Raw genomic sequence first — 20,555 nt, 5'->3', positions numbered from 1 at the left:
CAGATTTAGACTTACAGAATCCGAGCTAGTAGGGGACGGTTGCAGTAGAAAAAGACGACCACACTCTCCTGGCACATTATAAATGTACAACACAATCCTTGCCAACTGTATTAAAATCGCAACAAGAGCAGTTGAGAGTCTAACACGAACAAAAAAAGAAGCAATATGGACTATATTTCTGAAATTTCTGCTCAAATGTGCTTTCACAGTTTCCGCTCAGCCAGATTGCAATTAGCAAAAACAAGAGGAGGAGCCGAAGAAAGAAAACAAACACTTACATCGTCCTTGCGCGCTCCCTGGACGGCCGCAGCCTCGGGTCTGCCGCGGCCGGTCCTGCAGTAAGGGGCACGGCGCATGCAGCGGGAGGTATAGCTAGCGTCTCAGCTTCCGAGGAGGACAGCGCGTTCGCGCGCGCATGGCCGGCGCAAATCGCTTGCGCGCGGCCAGGACTGTCCTCCTCAGAAGCTGAGCCGCTAACTATAGGTCTCTGGCGAGAGCGAGCTTCGCTCGCTTCTAGCCGAGACCTAAAAAAGAATAGTAACTTATATGTTACCATGGGCCCGATGTAGGTAATCTCGGTTTACCTACGCTTAAATACCGAATCATACCGATTCGGTATTTAAGAGTAGGTAAATGGGATGTAGGTAATTCCACTATTGAAATTACCGAATCGGAATGATTCGGTAATTACTGAATCGTTATTTACCGATTCGGTAATTGCCATTGATTCCTATGGTCCTCAAGGCCCATAGGAATCAATGCCAATTACCGAATCGTTAAATATCGAGTCGGTAAAATTACCGAATTTGCAAGGGGGACAGGGTGTCACTTTGACACCCTGTTGCACCCCTCAATTGTGCATGGGTGCACATGTTGCTGACATACATGCCCTTAGGGGGCATGTATGTCTGCAACATGGCACATTTTTTAAAGCAAAAAAAAATGCTTTGTGAAGGGTTTTCATTATTTACCACCAACTTCTAGTTGGTGGTAAATAACGAATTCTTAAACCCTTGTAGCACTGATTACAGTGCTACCTACATGTTAAATTACAGAATCGGTAATTTTACTGATTCGGTATTTTACAGAATCTGAAAAATTACAGATTTGGTAAAATTACCGATTCTGTAATTTAACATGCCCCTACATCTCATTTTCCAAATATCGGTCGGTAACGGCCGAAATTACCGAATTTCGGCCGTTTCCGACCGGTATTTGCCTACCTACATCGGGCCCCTAGTCTTTTTTTTTTTATTCTTTTTTATTTTTTCCGGGACTATGTCTTCAGTTTTCTTTTTTTCTTTAGTACATCGGACCAGAAAAAAACCCATTTGCAATGCAATAGGTCTCGCAATTGCGAGATTTTGACCTATTGACATTGTAAATTACAATCCCATTTATATGTTTAAAAAACAACACAAATAAAAGGCATTGTCATTTACAATACGAATACATCTAAGTTTCTAAAATGCAAAAGCTATTGCATTGCAAATGTTTTTTTCTATTTATTTTTTAAGCAATAAACGTGGTGCCGTAATTGCTTAAAAAAGAAAAATTAAAAAGAAATGCAATGCAATATCTCTTGCATTACTAAAACTTTGAGCTATTGGCGTTCCATTATTATTAGCAATGCCAATAGCTCAAACTTTCAGTAATGCGAGACCGATTGCATTGCAAATGCTTGTTTGAAGACGAATCTGGGCCACACATGAGTTAAAATTTTTATCGAGGGGGACTCAAAGAAGTCCTAGGAATCATTGGCTTGGAAAGTATCCCTTGGATTAGGTATATGAAAGATACTTTAACAAACATGGGGTGTGGTGATCTGTGGACAGATCCAGGGGCTCCTTCCGTAATTGGCAAAACAACGCTAAATGGGAAGTACTGGCAGTACAAAATTAGCGAAATGTTGGCTTTTCCCTGCTATGCCACTTGACTCTTTTCTCAAGATCATGGATGAGTACAGGTTGGAACAATTTCTAGACAAGATTGACTCCGCCCCCACCGTACCCCCCGCCCCCGCAAGAAAGCTGTATCTGCAGTTAAGATATAGTACCCTACCAACCGCCTCCTTCACTGCCAAATGGGTCGGCACACAGGATCCTTGTAAAGTGTGCCTGCCCATCTTGTGGGGCAGACAGTGAAACAGAAGAGCATGTTTTATTCTTTTGTCCGGCATATCGAACCCCTTCCATGCGCCCGTCGGCCAATGGCCGTCGCGAGCACTACCTCTGTAGTGCTGCGCACGTCCGTTGGCCGACGTGGCCCCACCCACTCAGTAAAACCGCCCACAGCGGAATTGCCTCCGCAGTTAAGAGGTTAAAGGGCAGGAAAAAGTGGATAAACCCTGTCTGCCAGCGTTAAAAGTGTTAGGAAACACCTAGCTGCCAATCATATTTTAAAAACCGACTTTAGACAATATTTGGTCTTTGCTGTTTCCTGCTTTTTGATAGCAATGTTGAGGATTAGACAAAGGATGTGTCAGTAAATGTTGGTTTTTGGCATTTTAATCATTTAGGTCTTTGAGCTGTATGCATTCCAAATATTGTCCGCTTGAGGTCGGTGGCATGGGTGTGTTGACATTGTAACTGAAAATCTTTTGTGTTTCGAATTGTATTTTAATAGTTATTTTATTATTTATTATTTTATGTGAAATTATTGTATTTTTTAAAGTTATTTTATTTCTTCTCTGTGCTTTTATGGCATATTGTCAAAAAGTATTGAAACGAAACAAAAATGATTCATAGTGGTGAAAAATAAAAATAGGAGGGATTGATATGATTTACTCTGAAGGTGTTGACTTGCACATAAAACTATGTGAATTCCTGGTTGAAAATTTATGAATAACTGTGCTAGTTTCTTCATCGTGGCAACAATGTATCTACCCTATATTCTGGAAGTAACATCCACAACAGCTTCAACACCAAGTCTACCCCGACCACGCCAGACTCCACCCCCCTGCGAACACCACCCGCACCAACCCAACCGCCTGACCTCCTGGACCAACGTTAACGACGACGAGACACGCAAGGTCATGAACTCCATCCACTCAGGCTCACCATCAGACCCCTGCCCACACCACATATTCAACAAAGCAGACACAGACATCGCACCCCAACTACGGAAGGTCATCAACATCTCCTTTGAGACAGCTACATTCCCGGAAAGCTGGAAGCACGCCGACATCAGCGCCCTCCTCAAGAAGCCCAAAGAGGACCCTAAGGATCTCAGGAACTTCCTGCCCATCTCCCTGCTCCCATTCCCGGCGAAGGTCATCGAGAAAATTGTTAACACGCAACCCGCCCGCCACCTCGAGGACAATAACATCTTAGACCTATCCCAGTCCGGATTCAGACGAAGCCACAGCACCGAGAAAGCCCTCATCGCCGCCACAGACGACATCAGGCGCCAACTAGACAACGGCGAAACATCAGCCCTTATCCTCCTGGACCTGTCAGCCGCCTTAGACACGGTCTGCGCCGGAACACTAAAGACTCGCCTCCATGAAGCCGGAATCCAAGAGAAGGCCCTCGACTGGACCACGTCCTTCCTCTCCGGCATAACCCATAGCGTCCGCCTCCCACCCTTCCGTTCCGAAGCCACCGACATCATCTGCGGAGTACCCCAGGGCTCATCCCTCTGCCCGACACTGTTCAACATCTACATGGCCCCCCTCGCACAAATGGCCCGCCAACACAACCTCAACATCATCTCCTACGCCCACGACACCCAGCTCATCCTCCTCCTCACCAAGGACCCGCTCCCTGCGAAAACCAACCTCCACGAGGGTATGAAGGCCGTCGCAGATTGGATGAGGAGCAGCTGCCTAAAGCTGAACTAGGACAAGACGAAGGTCCTCATCCTCCGACCCACCCCCTCCGCCTGGGATGACTCATGGTGGCCGACCACACTGGTGTTGTAACCTAGTCCTAGTTTCCCCCTGCAACCTTAGGCAAGTGGTGCCTACCAGCTCTCCTGCGTGAGAGCATCCATTGTCCCCTGCCCTCCTGATTGGTTCCCCAACATTCCACACTGTCCTGGTTCCGTTCCCTTGCCCCCAACTGTCATAATGATTCTGACTAACTGACCTGCGCACCGCCTTAAGGTGTGGGGCTGATTTAATAAAACTTCTACTTCTTTATCTTACCTTGACTCTGACTTTAATTGCAACAGTGGCGACGAGGACCTCAGCCCCTCACCGTGAACCCACTGCCTTCCAGTTTGAATGCGGAAGCAACCTTTTCTAAAGGCTCGGTGCTGCAGCTGGTTCAGGGAAGAACTGGCTTGATATTAACTAGTCGGGAGCAAAGAATAGCTCCGTAATTCCGGCAAGTCGACTTTTGAGTGAGTCGAACGCGTAATGAGCCATCGACTTTTGAGTGAGTCGAATGTGAAATGAACCATGGACGCATAGCAGATTTATTCGACCAGTGAATACCTTTTGAAACTTGGGCTTCTTGTGAAACTGACGAAGAAAGACTCGAGATAAGGACGACTGGACTCTGCGCAAGTTCATGTGGTGAGCCGTGAAGTACAGTGAGGAAACTGAGCAGCCTCCGTGAATCTCGGCAAGTGTATTTGAATAGTGAAAGTGATAAATGAGCCTTGGACTTTCAAAAAAAAATTGTGACCGGTGAATACTAATGAAACTTTGGGCGTTTTTGTGGAGCTAGTAAAGCAAAGGAAAAAAAAACGCTAGACCCGAAGCAGATGAACACTGGATTCTGAGCAAGTCCTGGAGGTGAGCCTGGGTAGCCGGGTGGTGGTGAAGTGAGCGGAGCAGGGAACCATACTAAAATAATCTCTGTTACCGCGTTTAATGATGTTTAAGCTGCGCGTTAGCGTGTGAAGTGAGACCCTCCTCATACACAGCGCAAACCCAAGGCCTACCGAGACAACGCTGTGTGAGAAACAAAGAATTACCAGTTGATAGTAATTATAGCTAAAGATAGCATTGAAAGGATTTAGTGTGTAAAGTTCCCCACAGTACCGAAGATCAGTGCAGCGCATGTCAAATGAGCAGCGTCTTACGTGAAAGTGAGGTGCATTTTAGAGCGGCGTAAACCCTTGAGTGTGTAACTGTCCGAATGAAAAAAGGGTGATACCTGGTGAAGCCTTCTCGCTTATGAATGAAAATGGACTTTCTGTTGTGAAATAATGATGAAGACATCACTCACTGAAGTCGGAGGTGTGTGCCGATCCTCTACGGTGTAAGAACCTGCTGGTGTCAACTTCTGGTGCCGAGATTTGAGTGTCTCGAGTTGTGGATGCCTGAGGTGGACCACAGTCATTGATGGAGTTTTCAAGAGATTTTTTTCTGTCGGCCGAACCTTCGTTTCCTGCGCATATTCTCTGAGGCAAATCCAGTCAGCTGTTTTCGCGCTTCTTCTTCAAGCCAATCTGCGCATGCTCAACTGCGTGTGACGTCACTGGAACGCAGCGCTGGAGGCCATTTTGAGTAATAAGTAAACAAAAGCGTCTCACTCACGCTTCCCGCGAGTCATTGTTCAAGCCTGCCAACGTTGTGATTGCTAACTGTGCACTAATTAAAAACAAAAGGTACTAATACTACAAGCATAACGTGACAGTACTAGATGTGTAACACCAACTGAAATAACACACGCTTCCGCTGCAATTACACAGATCGTGGTGCTCCTGTTCCCGTGGTTGAATCCCTCCCCCTAATGTGAATAGAAGGTAAACGCGAAAGACAATCCACTCTACCTGGTGACATTTCATGAACTGCTGCAATTCCCTCTTCACACATTGCAAAATTCTATTTCATAATAAGTACATAGACTTCATGTACACAATAATTCCGAGAAATAATGAAATCAAGTGGTACAGCAAATGAGTGAATAAGAATAGTACCCCCTGGTGGAATTTACTAGCAACACTTCAAGTTAAAGTGAACTTCAAGGGGTGAGAAATATCAACTGAACTAAGTGCATCATCCACAGCAACATAGGGAGAAACAACAGTACGGTTAACACATAAAAAGAAATTATATAAGTTGTAGCATGGATAAAAACATAATATGCATCTTACCCCCACCAGAAAAAGAAGTCAAGAAGGAAGCGAACAGTAATGTATGGAAGGAGGTGATGGATGACTTAAGTGAACATTACAAACAAAAACTGTTTGTCAACGCACAAAGAGTCCAAATTTACTGGGAAAATGGTGATTGCAAAAATGAATTAAACATAAGTGAAACCAAACCTGAGAATACCATTGACATAAACGGAGTTGGAATTGACGTTATCGCGGATTCTGGTTCAAATGGTACAGTGATAAGCAAAGGTACATATACAGGAGAAAACATTAACTCAATGGGTTGTAGAGAAGCAAAATTGAGAAGCACATGGAGTATGGTTTATATTTCAGAAGAAGGACCCTCAGTACTGGGGTGGGAAGAACAGAAGAAATGTAAAATAATGAAAGATCCCAACCGTACTGAACCTTTGAATAGGCTGGCACAAAACAACAACAGACTCATTACAAGCTCCAAGATGTTGAGTGAGAGTAAGCCATCGTCTACGACCAAAAGTGGATGCATAAAGACTGCATGGAGTAAAGAATGGAAAAATGTAGCAGCCATTGACAAATTCGAAGAAAAACTAAATGCATTCATGAGTTATGATGCTGAAGACAATATTAGCAAAGAATTCAAGAAAAAGATCAGTGAAGAAGTTCTGGTAGATAAAAGGGAACCGATCTATAATGGAACATGTATGGTATCTCAGTCCACAGTGCTGGTGGAGGACTTTTACAATTCTACCTGCCACAAAGATGGGGAAGTGTGGCACTCTACTGCTCTGATGGAGTCAAAATCCATCACAAGAAAGAATGATGCTGATGACAGTGACCTGGAAGAAGATGATGGTCGGTGTCTGGTGGAGTCTAGGTGTAACATGCATGGAGAGTACTATGACTGGTTATATAATGAAGAGCCAGGGAATGATAGTAATGAGACACACAAACACGTACTATGTCCTCACCCCAAAGCTCAGTTAAGGAAAAACAAGAGGCTTGTGAAACGCTGGAGAGAATGTGAGCTAAGAGACGCCGAGGACACAACCACGCTCTCTAGAGGAACTCACTTGATGAAATGGGAAGGAGGACAGGTCTTTGTGGATGCATGTATTGTAGGAGTGAGAGTTGTTGGAAAAGAAAGTACAAGTGACACTGGTACAGAGTACAACAAGAGAAGTGACGTCAGACCTATCACTAAGGGTGACAACGTGAGGGATACCCGTTGTATGAGTAAGCGTAGGCGCAGACGCAGTACATTATGGTCCTGGAAATATCCCAAGACAAGCATTTACAATGCAATGGTTTCGCCTTTGGAAAAGTTAGAGCTATTGGCATTGCTCATGACATTTCTTTTTTTGTTTTTACTTATAAATAAATGGCATTGTTATTTACATTGCCAACAGCTCTGAGAGAGAAACATTGAACATAGGGGGGGGGAATTTTGTGGGGATCACACTGGGGACAGAAGAAAAGAGCTGATAAACCTATGCACTCTCACGGAGTGAGAGACAAAATCCGAGACAATCCGAGACAAAAAAAGTCATTGAATAAGAAGCAAATAAATGAGATTGACAATAAACACAACCAATGGTAAGCAATGGACAGGTTGTAGGCACACAGTAGGCATTTTGCAATCAGACAAGTTAAACTACGTGGGCTGGACCACAAAAAGTAATGTGTTCACGCTGCGTCAAAATGTCAGGAAGTTAAGAAACAAGCATGGCCAGTACAAATAAGTATGGCCTTAATGGGCTGCACTATCAAAGACACACTCATCACTCTGAACTCACACTAGCACTGTTCATCCCCTGCACTTGCACAGGGAAACCACTTCTCCTCCCCTGGCTTTCACAAACACCTCTCCTGTTGCACTCACATAGGCACACATCCTGTATCAGCACTTACACATGAAACCCCCCTGCCTCTGCACTCACAGATAGGCCCACCCGTCCTCCTACACCCACAGGCCCACCCCCTTCTCCTGCATCCACACAGGGCCACCCCCTTCTCCTGCATCCACACAGGCCCACCCCTTCTCCTGTAGAACACCACTCACCCCGCACTGGCACAGAAATCCCTGCACTCGGAGCAACACCCCTCGCGCCGCACGCATTCAGGTACATTGGCACAGACGCACCTCCCACCTCCGCACCTTAATAAAAACACTCCCTGCTGACTTTGGCAGTTTTAGAGCTATCACCTAGAGGTGTATAGACTCCGGATGCTGTGCCACCCGGTCCCTTGGGAAATGGCTGTTTTTGAAACCTCAAAATCAAACATAATTACGTTAAAGACCAGTGATCGGGATTTCGGAAGATATATTACCATAAAGAACATGACCCCAACATAAAATCTCTAAGAAGGGCTCAAATATATATTAATCGACCACTCATTCCAATAATAAGTGTAACCAAAACACGAAAAGGTTTAAACAGTGTAGAATGTATTGTGTTTTATTTCTCCAGCCTGCTACATATTTACCCTAACATTCTGTTCACTATTAAGATGGGCAAATAGTGGGCCACTGTAAATTATACATTTTAATGTGTCGGCAGCACAGCACTACATATGAGAAAAGTGATTACCACACAATATACAGCATATGCACACTCCATGAAGCAGCATAACATGCATGTAGTACTCCATAGATGTGTTAGCTTCATGAACAGTCACGCTGGTGATTGTTTTCCCAGTCTGGAAGGATGAGAGGCTAACATCACCAGCCAGGTTTGCACCATGTGACACACAATCTCAGACCACTTAGGACAACGGAAGCAAAAGAACAAACAATGGACGGAATGCTGAACAATGCAAACATTCACCCCCAGTCACAAGGATGTGGTAACTATGCAGCTGTCTTCTTTAAGGTGTAGGTAAAACCTCGAGAAAAAATGCAGTTATTATGGTGGTTAAAAGTTGAAAGTGCCTTGCTGTTGCCTGGCAACGAGATCCACCCACTAATCACGGGCCTCCGCAGTGCTCTGTCAGGTGTGCTGCTGAATTTGCACAGGTGGGCCAAACATCCAGTATTGACTCCCAAAATAAGACTTCACAATCTGTACAGCTTCGATTGGGAGCCGTGGGATTTGAGGGGAGACTCGCAATAAGCCACACACCTTGTTTCGATATGGAATATGACTGATGCGTGCTCAATGTGACCTGTGTCCAGCCATTCCTTGCCACTATCTGGAGCAAGCTTCCAGTGCCTTCAGCAGACTCCCTGCCACCTCGCAGAGAGCGGACCTTCAGTTCTGAGAGACAGCTCCTTCAAGGCAGGCAACAACACAGACAGCGGGTGGGGGTAGGCAGGCAGCAACACAGACAGCGGGTGGGGGTAGGCAGACAACAACACAGACAGCGGGTGGGGGTAGGCAGGCAGCAACACAGACAGCGGGTGGGGGTAGGCAGGCAGCAACACAGACAGCGGGTGGGGGTAGGCAGGCAACAACACAGACAGCGGGTGGGGGTAGGCAGGCAGCAACACAGACAGCGGGTGGGGGTAGGCAGGCAACAACACAGACAGCGGGTGGGGGTAGGCAGGCAACAACACAGACAGCGGGTGCGGGTAGGCTGGCAACAACACAGACAGCGGGTGGGGGTAGGCAGGCAGCAACACAGACAGCAGGTGGAGGTAGGCAGGCAGCAACACAGACAGCGGGTGGGGGTAGGCAGGCAACAACACAGACAGCGGGTGGGGGTAGGCAGGCAAAAACACAGACAGCGGGTGGGGGTAGGCAGGCAACAACACAGACAGCGGGTGGGGGTAGGCAGGCAACAACACAGACAGCGGGTGGGGGTAGGCAGGCAGCAACAGAGACAGCGGGTGGGGGTAGGCAGGCAACAACAAGGACAGCGGGTGGGGGTAGGCAGGCAGCAACACAGACAGCGGGTGGGGGTAGGCAGAAAACAACACGGACGAATTTTAAAAGCATATTTTCTTTTTTTTTTGCAGTAATGTGAATGCAAGCAGCATTGAGAAAACAACTGGTGCTAAGGCCAAGTTGACAGAGGAGTTTTTACACTGTGCTCTACATGAATATATTTGCATTTTGTACCACTAAAAGTGAATGAGGTATAATTGATTTTGTGCATTTCATTGCGTCCGTTGTGCACTATGTTTTATCACCATCATGTAGTAAGCTGGTTGCAAACTAAGGGCAAAAAATGAGCATACAAAAACAGCTTCCTCTCAACAAGCATTAGATGGAAGATGGAAAACATGCACAAAAATAGTTTGCATTTTTAACCCATTTCATTCTGACCTCTAAATTAGGCCCCCTGACTGAAAACAAAATGCAACAGGAACCTGTGCTTGAAAGCTCACAAAAATAAACGTAAGTCACCCAAGGCAAACATGTTTCAGTCTATCACCAATGATACCTCACTGAGACTGCTTTTCAACAAGCTTTTTGCCAAAACGAATAGAATATTATCATTCGAAAATGCCTGAAAAAATATTAACTTTGTTCAGTAGCTTTCACCTTTACGTTTCAAAACTGGACAAACTGTTTTTCACGTTGCACAACTAAGGTAGCTTGAAACCCTATTTTAAAAAGGAGCAATTAACTCGGATACGTGTATTTAAACCAATGTATATTTTTTCATGCAATTGGCGCACAGTTACTTGTTTTATTTTCCTTTCGGTGATTTTTATCATTTTTCATCGAACCCATAAAGAATGTAGAGAGAATAAAAGAGATCGTCCCAAAAAAACAACATATAACATATGCATTCGTTGTGGCAAAATCAGATATGCACTGAAAAAAAATCTATCATATGATGGAGAGATAAACCACAAAACAAATAATTCTACATATACAAAAAGCGAGTGGCAGTCCACTGCAGAAAGCAATGGCGAGCAATTACTTGCTGAAAATTCCTGCCCCGCTCCCTATTCAGGGACCAGCAGGAAACACTAAGTAGAATTCAGAGCAAATACATGATATACATAAAAGTATACAAACATAGATACATTCAACAATTAAACGCCCCGCTGTTACAGTGTATATCTATTCAAATTATTAGGGAAAATAAAGCCCTCCCCTTTGCCAGTGACAGGTGGAGTAACAACACTGTGGTGTTTAATAAACAGAATAGGGACCACTGAAGGGGCGGGGGTGTGTTTGTCTACGAATCAACCATCGCCCTACATCGCGGTTAAAGTACCAAGCTCTGGTGAACAAGTAAATGCAAGGAACTTTCTTATACAGGAGAAATTGGAAAATGTTACAGATCAACTCTTCAGAACCAAACCTGCGTACCTGTCTGTTCCCGACAGTGGGGGAGCAGCAGTGGGTGTCTGTGATTGTATTCTACAATAATACCCTGACCATGTCCTGTTTGATCGTGTCCAGCCAGGGAAGGATGCAACGATAACCAGCAACGTGATATCTGGCACTCGCTTGTCAGATCAAAACAGGTTTGTTACATTTCACTGTTGTTACTGCAAATTGCAGTGTGAAATAGACCGTTGTTTAAAACAAATTCTGGGATCTTTAAGGGATTTTTCGCGTTAGAACTGAACGTAGTTAGATGCGCAGCTGTTCTGCAAGCGACGTTTTTTTCCCCTTACTGAGGAGAAACAAGGAACAAGCACTGTGTGCAGTGAGTACCGGCACGTGTATTTCCTTTACACGCTGTGACTACTGTCAGCGCTGCACCTTTTCCCTTCGAGTTCACCTTTGCTCGACATCAAAGTGCCGGGGCCGGCTGTGAAACGAAACACCCACGGGAAAGTCACCGGGTGAAAGAAAATGAAAGCTGCTGTCATCGGCGCGGCGCGCAAAGTGCAGGCTCGGATCTCCCAGGCAGGTGAGGCCGAGGCATGGGCAGCTCGTTTTAACCCGGCTCTTTTCCATTCTCCCTAGTTTTCCAAGGACAGGTACATCATGGATGTAGGGACCCCGGAGAAGCTGAGGAAGGAGCTGGAGGAGGAGCTGAAGCTGAGCAGCGACGACCTGCGGAGCCACGCAACACCCGAGCAACACAGCACTCACCGTGGGCGGAGGCGCGGGGCTGCAGCTGTCCTACTCGGCAACACCTGCCCGGCAACGTCCTCCGCTTCTTCCGGGGCTCCCTCCAGGCAGGCCACGGGAGCCCCGCGTGGGCCGCCATACTTCTTGTGGGCCGCCGTCTTCCTCCTTCCCCTGGGCGGTGGGGGGGCGGGCACTTCCGGCCGGCCGCGCTAGGATTGGCCCGCCGGCCGGCTGAAGAAACCTCGGAGAAACCTCGGAGAGGACGAGGGGGGCGGGCGGGAGAGGACGAGGGGGGCGGGAGAGGACGAGGGGGGCGGGAAAGGACACGGACGTCGGGAGGGAGGCGGGAAACGTGGGGACGGCGGGAGGAGGGACACAAGGCAGGACAGCAGCAAGCACGGCCCGGCCGGACCAGACTCGGGGGCGTTCCCGGCGTCGCGTGACGTCGGCAAAAGCCAAAGAATCTCGGGAACGCCCCCGTGTCTGGTCCGGCATTGATGGACAGGCCCCTCGTCCAATGGCTAGGCTCCATTTATGGAGCTAGCCAATGGGACGGGGGGCGTGTTCCATAGTGCCTTACTGTACTCAATAGATTTCTCTGGAGGAGGAGCCTAACGGCTCCGCCCCCCAGCGAAACCTAAAAAAGGATTCTAAAGCCGTGGTCACTCACCTGGATGGAGAAGTCAGTACAAGTAATAGCAGACAGGAGCACAATACCAAAAGGGATTGCCAAGGCGGAGTGAACGAGGAGGAATCAGAGAAAGGGAACAGGAAGGCACTCAAACCAGTACTATGCCCACACCATGTGGTAAACATAGGAATTGACTAGATGCATACTGGACGTTCGGACCAGCATAAGATCTGTGGACCAAAAGACCCAGCGATCCCTCACGGAAGTTTATCATTCACGTTGGGGATTTAACGGAACTGTGTGTGGGCCTGCACGAAACATGGGCAAGTTAAACGATGTAGTGTCAGATGGTGAGGTAATGGACACACTCAAACACCTACAATGTTCCCACCCTGGAGGTTTTATGCAAAGATATGTGAGTTGATGATGATAGAACTAAGTTGGACACTGTCCCACATTCAGAAACACGAGTTTACTCTATCTCCCACCTGCCACTGACTCAGCTGACTGCCAATCACTCAGACCAGCTCCTGGGGGTCACTCCACGCACTCCGATTACCAAACGGAGCCGTACGGTGACTCCCACCCTGTCTCTGAAGACTAGTCTGGTGGTCACTGCTCCATCCTCATGCCCTTGTTGCCAAGGGAACACCGGGAGAGCCGTCCACAATTCCAATGTTATTAAGGCCATGGTGTGACTAATGTTGACCAGTTTATATGTCACCAAAGTTTTCCCTTTGCAGAGTATTCCTCATGCCCTTGTTTCCAAGGGAACATCAGGGAGAACCACCCACAATTCCAAATGTTATTAAGACCATGTTTGTGACTAATGTTTACTAGTTTACTTATCACCAAAGTTCTCTGTGCCACACGTTGGGCCTACCAGTCAAAACCCTCAAGAGAGGAAGATGTGTTGTAACCTAGTCCTAGTTTCCCCCTGCAACCTTAGGCAAGTGGTGCCTACCAGCTCTCCTGCGTGAGAGCATCCATTGTCCCCTGCCCTCCTGATTGGTTCCCCAACATTCCACACTGTCCTGGTTCCGTTCCCTTGCCCCCAACTGTCATAATGATTCTGACTAACTGACCTGCGCACCGCCTTAAGGTGTGGGGCTGATTTAATAAAACTTCTACTTCTTTATCTTACCTTGACTCTGACTTTAATTGCAACAACTGGGACCGGCACCTACACCCAATGACCACGCACGCAACCTAGGATTCCTCCTCAACTCCTCCCTCTCCATGTCAAAACAGGTCCACGCCGTCTCCTCCTCCTGCTACAACACCCTCCGCATGCTCCGCAGGATCTACAAGTGGATCCCACCGAAACCAGAAGAACAGTGACCCAGGCCCTCGTCAGCAGCAGGCTGGACTACGGCAACGCGCACTATGCAGGAATCCCGGTCAAACACCTGCGACGACTACAACGCATTCAAAGCGCCTCCGCCCGGCTGATCCTCAACATCCCCCGCCGCAGCCACATCACCACCCACCTGAGAGCTACACTGGCTCCCTGTCGATAAGAGGATAATCTTCAAGCTCCTCACCCACGCTCACAAAGCACTCCACAACACCGGACCAGCCTACCTTAACAGCAGACTCAGTTTCTACACCCCTACCCGCCAGCTCCGCTCTGCCAGCCTCGCCTTCACCGCTGTCCACCGCATCCAACGAGCAACCTCCGGCGGCAGAGCCTTCTCCTTTCTCTCCGCCAAGACCTGGAACACCCTCCCCACCCACTTGCAGCAGACCCAAGACCTGCTCGCCTTCAGAAGACTCCTCAAGACCTGGCTCTTCGAGCAGTAGCGGCACCCTCTCCCTCAGCGCCTTAAGACCCTTACGGGTAAGTAGTGCGCTTTATAAGTAGATTGATTGATTAAATCCTGCTTACTCCTACTAACCATAGGCTGTAAAATTATCCTAACTAAAAATTGCAGAACTTGAGAGAAAAGCCCAGACAGTAGATCTGTTGGAGATTTATCTGTAAATATGCATGCACTTGACCGCAAGGTCTGCCACTCGAATTAATTTTCACCCACTACACGGGCACGGACAGCACTCATTCAGCCACAAATGTAGTGAGATGCCTCTCCGATACCATAACCTGGACTTGTTGGAGATTTATCTGTAAATATGCATGCACTGACCGCAAGGTCTGCAACTCGAATTAATTTTCACCCACAACACACGCACGGACAGCACTCATTCAACCACAAATGTAGTGAGATGCCTCTCAGATGCCATAACCTGGACTTGTCCCACTCTCTTTCAAATGCTAGAGTCTAACTAACCGCAGTCCTGTCAAAGACATTGGTGAAGTAGAATTAAATGAACTGTAAGCAGTGGTAGATCCGGTACCAGCACAACAGAATGACATAGCATCGCCTTATACTGCAACATGACCTCCATCTTTAACAAACATGCATTTCACAGAAAGAGAAAAAAAAGTGAGTCTCAATGCATCAATTGAATAGTTCCATCAAGAGCTAGCCACACTAAAAAGACAGTCTGTCTTACGTATGCCTGTGGAGTAATTCGAAGTTGAAAGCCCACAATACCTTGCAGAAGATATTCAGAAGAAATTACCATTTGGAAACCTGGAAAGAAAGCCTACTTGGCTGAATGCTTCAACGAAGCGTCTAACCAATATAGAGACACTTTTGCATCTGTAACGAGTTGACTCCATCATTACAGCTCAATCTTAAAAAAATCTCAGTTTTAACCCTATTCTACATGTCTCAATTTAAGTTTTCTTTTGCAAACTAGGTCACATCAGGGTGTCTAAACATGAATGGCATTTTTTTTACTTTACCTTCTGATAAACACCTCGCTGACAGCTTGCTTGCTTCAGACCAATCTCTATAATTTATTAGAACAATGGCATGTTGAGCGCTCCATTGAAGACAATGGCGTACTTCCACAGGCCAGTAGAAGCCCAGAGAGCAACATTCCAATGTATTTTTTCATTTCACAGCTCTTGCAAAGGCCTTCCGGAGCCAGAGGGGATTTAAGCCCCCTCAGGCCGCAAGGGTCCTTTGTTTTTACAAATTAGAACATGCTGCCCTCTAGCAGCGGAATATTCTAATAGCCTTAGAGCCCCACGAAACTGGACTTTACCGGCTGTTAAAGGCCCTTAGCTTTGGGTCTGGCCTGTAAACCTGGAGCGGGCCTTCAATGGCCAGTAAGCCTGCTACAGCGGGTTGAGTTGAGTTGGGTTCTTGTATAGCGCAGCTATCACCCTACGGGTATGTAGGTGCTCAGAGATTGAATAAAAGAAGCTCTCACTCATCAGAAAGGTCACATATAACGGGGGATAAACTCAGATCTTAGGGAAGAGCCATATTTTTAGGCTTCTTCTGAACATCATCAGTGAATTGACCTGCCTTAGGGATTGAGGAAGCTCATTCCAGAGATGTGCGACAGCCACACTAAAGGCTCTGTCTCCCAGCCTGGTGCGATTGGATCTAGTGATTTTAATCAGGTCTGTGTTAGACGACCGGAGTCTCGAGCTGACGAGCTGACGAGCTCTCCGGTGTAGCACCTGTGTGCCTTGGATAGGTACTGTGACCTGCGACGACTTGGGCTCCTTCTCAGCAACCCCCAAAGACTTTTTCCATGTTTCTAAATAACTATATGCTCTCTACTGACGATGGGCTAAACCCTGAAACACTAGTGTCTAGAGATATCTGCACTGCCAGAACCAACAATGGTTAAAAAACAACAGCGACTTGAAAGTGCGAACTAACTGCGTTTACCAGGATGCAACGGGGTCAAACAGCGCCGAGATGATAAGCAGAGTGCTCCCGCCCCCCTTTTCTGTTTTAGACGACCGGAGTTGCCTGATAGGCGCATACCAATTGAATTTATTTTGCAATGGGAATGAGCATACCTTATATAGTGCCTTATATATTATGCACAAAGATTTAAAGTGGAGCCTTTCCTGAATGGGGAGCCAATGGAGATCCCTTAATGCTAGAGAGGAAGAGGATCTGATCTGTGTATTAGCTTCTAAGGCTAAAATAAACTCTCCACAGACCGCTGGAGCGCTGGCCTGCTATTGCTCAATCTTTATTGTACCACTCCCTAGCAACATTCTGAAAAGCGGTGAAAAATTGCAAGATCATATTGGACAAAACAGGCTACTTGATGATCTCGAATTCTGTCGCTGATTAGCCATTAAAGCCTAATACTGCTTTGCCATTATTTCTCCTCTTTAGCGATGTTTGAATTGTTTCATACTCAAATAAAAACCCATATTTGGGACTACTAGAAATAATGCAGTTGTGGAGCATTTTCCCCTTGTTGAATTTGCCATACACGCTAGATAATACGTAATCTGCTGCATAATTTGCAGACTTTAAATTTAACAAAGATCTTAGGTAGGGAGCCTAATACGGTCGGTAACGGCCGAAATTACCTAATTTCGGCCGTTACCGACCGGTATTAGGCTTTTCAGATGTAGGGACCTAATTTAAGGATTCGGTGATTTACCGAATCGGTAATTTAAAGAATCTGTAAATTACCGAATTCTTAAATACCGATTCAGTAAATTACTGAATCCTTAATGTAGGAAGCACTCAAGTGAGTGCTTTTCACTTGTAAGGATTCGTTATTTACCACCAACTACAAGTTGGTGGTAAATAACGAATCCTTCGAGCACAAAAACATTAGGGCCTGGCAGGAGGGAAGATAGAGGCTGGGGCTCGAGAGGAACCAGGGCAGAGAAAGATGGGCAGCCATGTCAGACAAGCTAACAGCTATGTGGTTATACTAAATAAGCGGTTCCCTACGTCAAATCTCCTTATTGATGTAATACCTACACTTTCACAATTGCTTTAGTAACCTTCTTGCTTTCTCAAATAATCTTAGAAAGGCACCATTTTCCCATTCTTTTTACAAACTTTTCTCAGGTAAGAACCCCCGTGTCCCGAACCCCCCCTCCCCCCCCCCCCGATCACCACCACAGCTCCTAATGACGTTAGCCCAGGGCATGGCAAACTGTTTTTTTTGGGGGCTCCTGTCACCTCACCTGGGGCCAAGCTCTGGAGGGTGATGGTTTCATTTTGGCTAATGTTACCCAGGTGCATCCAATATGCAAACGCAGGTATTTAAGTTTCACTCCGGCACACAACAGATGCAGTGCAAGGTTCTCTCAATCTATATCTATACTACTAGTATAAAGAGAGAACAGAAACCTTTTGGCAAGGTAAACTCTGGAACCACAGCGCCAATCCACACACCCAATACAGTGTTGGAATCCTCAGGGTGTGTAGATGGACATAGGCGACATAAAATTTAAAAAAAACGTAAATTAAAAAATTTAAATTCACAAACAAAGTAGTCCCCTAAAAGTAGCGCCAGCCGCGACGTAGCGCTGACCGCGACCTAGATGTGCGTGATGACGACAGGCGGGGAGGAGCGGTGACGAGCGGCGAGGAGTGGCGGTGATCCGGACCTCGGGGAGGAGCGGCGGTTCAGGTAAGGCGAGGCGGGAGGCGGTCTGAGCAATGTCGGGGCGGGCGGGGGCCCGGGAGTGGCGGTCAAGTCCGGAGCGCGGCTCAGGTAAGGCAGAGGCGGGAGGCAGGCGGGCGGGAGGTAGGCAGGCGGGAGGCAGGCGGGCGGGGGGCGGGAGGCGGTCTAGGCAATGTCGGGGCGGGCAGGGGCCCGGCCGGGACTGCGCAAAAGCCGAAAATACTGCCCCCAGCCCCCTTCTGCCCCGGGCAACGCCGGGGCGGGCTGCTAGTCTAATATAAACGTATTTTGATTTGTACTTGTGTTGGTTGTCTGTTTACTTATGTAATATTGCGCGACCTCCTCTGATGTGTCTGTAAAATGTACCTTTTGTCCCAAAGTTTTGTCCTGAATTCTGACCTTCTGTCCTGAATTTTTGTCCTGAATTTTGACCCTTTGTCCTGAATTTTTAGACTCACTGTCCTGAATTTGCACCCATGCCAGTTGGTCACCCTAATTAATGTTACTCTCTTGCTTCTTGTTCGGTGGCTTTCCTTGGCCCGGTTTGTCCATCTTGTCTTTGTCCCTCTTTTGGAGAAATTTCTCTTTACCATCTCTTTGATTGGTGGCTTCTTTCCTTCCACTGTTTACTTTTAGAGACCTTTGATTTTTCGATATATAACCACTCCATGAGAGCACATGGTGTTAGAAAGCTCTTTTCTGCTGTCCCTGGGTGCTCCCCCAAAATCCCACCATACGCATTTCATGTTTCTCTCTTGTGTACTTCTCCACCCACCCCCTTGCGCTCGGTGTTGTTGCACTAGTGTGCTTCTCCCACGACCCACACTCCCTCCCTGTGTTGAGGTCACTTCCGAGCACTCGTCGCTCGCACGTGTACTTTGCCCCATGTTGCCCTCTCCCTCTTTGAATGCACGTCTCCGCCTCATGCCCCCCCGCGCCGTTTGCTCTTCTTTTCACCCTCTTCCCCACCCACGAGGCCCTTATTTTTCTACAGTTTGCGCTTTTGTGCCAAAAAAATATAAAATCATTCATAAGGCAGAGTTTGTACTTTTACATAAGTGCCAGTTATCATCAGTATATCCAAACGCAGCGATTAGCAGCTGCTAATGTATAGGTACACGTGGGGCGGGGGGGAGGGGCCGATCCTCAGCGTACCTGCACAGGTGACACTGATCGGGACTTGGTACGTGACCTGACCCCAGGGCCTGCGCCGCTCCCTTCGCGTTCTTCCGAAGGCAGATGGGCGTGGGCCCGCTCAACCTGAAGGGCCTGTGTTTGTTCTTCAGACACCCGCCCCAGCAGGTCCTAGGACACCGTGTTCCCACACGCCCTCCCACGCGCTGCCTGCTCACCTGGGCTGGCACCCAGAACAAAGCGCCTAGCATGGAAGTGTTATATAAGAGTACACGCACCTCAGCATGGAGTTATGCAATGGACTTTTTATTCACTTATTTTTCTGGCTTTATTTTCGAAGGCCCATAAAAGTACTGTTTAGGGAAGAGGACTGAGTCTTGTGTATTTTGTACATCTATTTTGTGATTTTGTTTTATTTCAACTCTGAAACACCCCTTCCTTAGATTTTTTTTTATCCCTTTTTCGATTCTTTTTGACTGTGTGCCCGCAGTTGTATCTTACACGGCTCAGATAACATTGCAAAATACGAATGTTCGCGTTATTACAATGAACTAGTTTGTTTTGAATTTTTTATTGACCTACTTTCCGAGCCTTGGGAACATTTAACACGATAACGTGGAACTGGGCAAAATATGGCACAAAACACAAACCTGTTGAGAACCTCTTTGGGTGTGAAGGTCTGGAAGCACAGATTTTCTTTTCGTGTTTTGGGGTAGGTAGTGGTCTTTGGCACCCTTAGTTTGTACTAGAAATTCCTATTTCTGAAAATGGAGTTGGGTATCAAAGAAAGAGCATGAGGGTTTAAAGTAAGCCTGGGCGGAGTTCTCGGCGAAGTGGCAAAAAACTCCGCCAAGCTACGCAGAGTTCCTCGAGCGGCAAAGTAGATTACCTCTCGCCATTAGCACTGATTTTTAGTGCCCGGTGGTTGTCCTGTGCTGTAAAATCAGCACAAACAGCGTCTCAGACAGTGCTAGAGGGCGCTTCTTCTTTCTGCCACTCGAGTAGAAGTTCTACTCAAGCGGCAGTTCCTCAACGCAAACGGAAACTTTCTCAATTCGAGCGGTAGCGCCCATCCGCGACTGGCCGCATTAAGAAATCTTGCAGGGAAGTGGTCTAGTGTTGGATTTTCCTCTCTTGCCAATTTACTGTTGGCAAGCGAAGAAAACACTCTGCGAGCTCTGCGCAGTGGGAAAAAATCTGCAAATGGAGCGGAGTTCACCGCCCAGGCTTATTTTAGAGTTCTAAATCGTCATGCTCTTTAAGGCTATCGAACAACATTTCAAAAGAGTGTGTGTATGTGTATTATATATGTG

The 20,555-nt window shown here is 47.0% G+C and overlaps 1 protein-coding gene across 1 annotated transcript in view; it reads left to right on the top strand.

The window, feature by feature from the left end:
* The window catches only part of MRPS21 (mitochondrial ribosomal protein S21), a 159,465-nt gene that overhangs the window by 47,051 nt on the left and 91,859 nt on the right, over positions 1–20,555 (top strand). The window lies entirely within an intron of this gene.

Source organism: Lissotriton vulgaris, chromosome 12, assembly GCF_964263255.1.
Source record: "Lissotriton vulgaris chromosome 12, aLisVul1.2, whole genome shotgun sequence".
Lineage (NCBI taxonomy): Eukaryota > Metazoa > Chordata > Amphibia > Caudata > Salamandridae > Lissotriton > Lissotriton vulgaris.
This window is presented reverse-complemented; position numbering and strand designations above follow the sequence as displayed.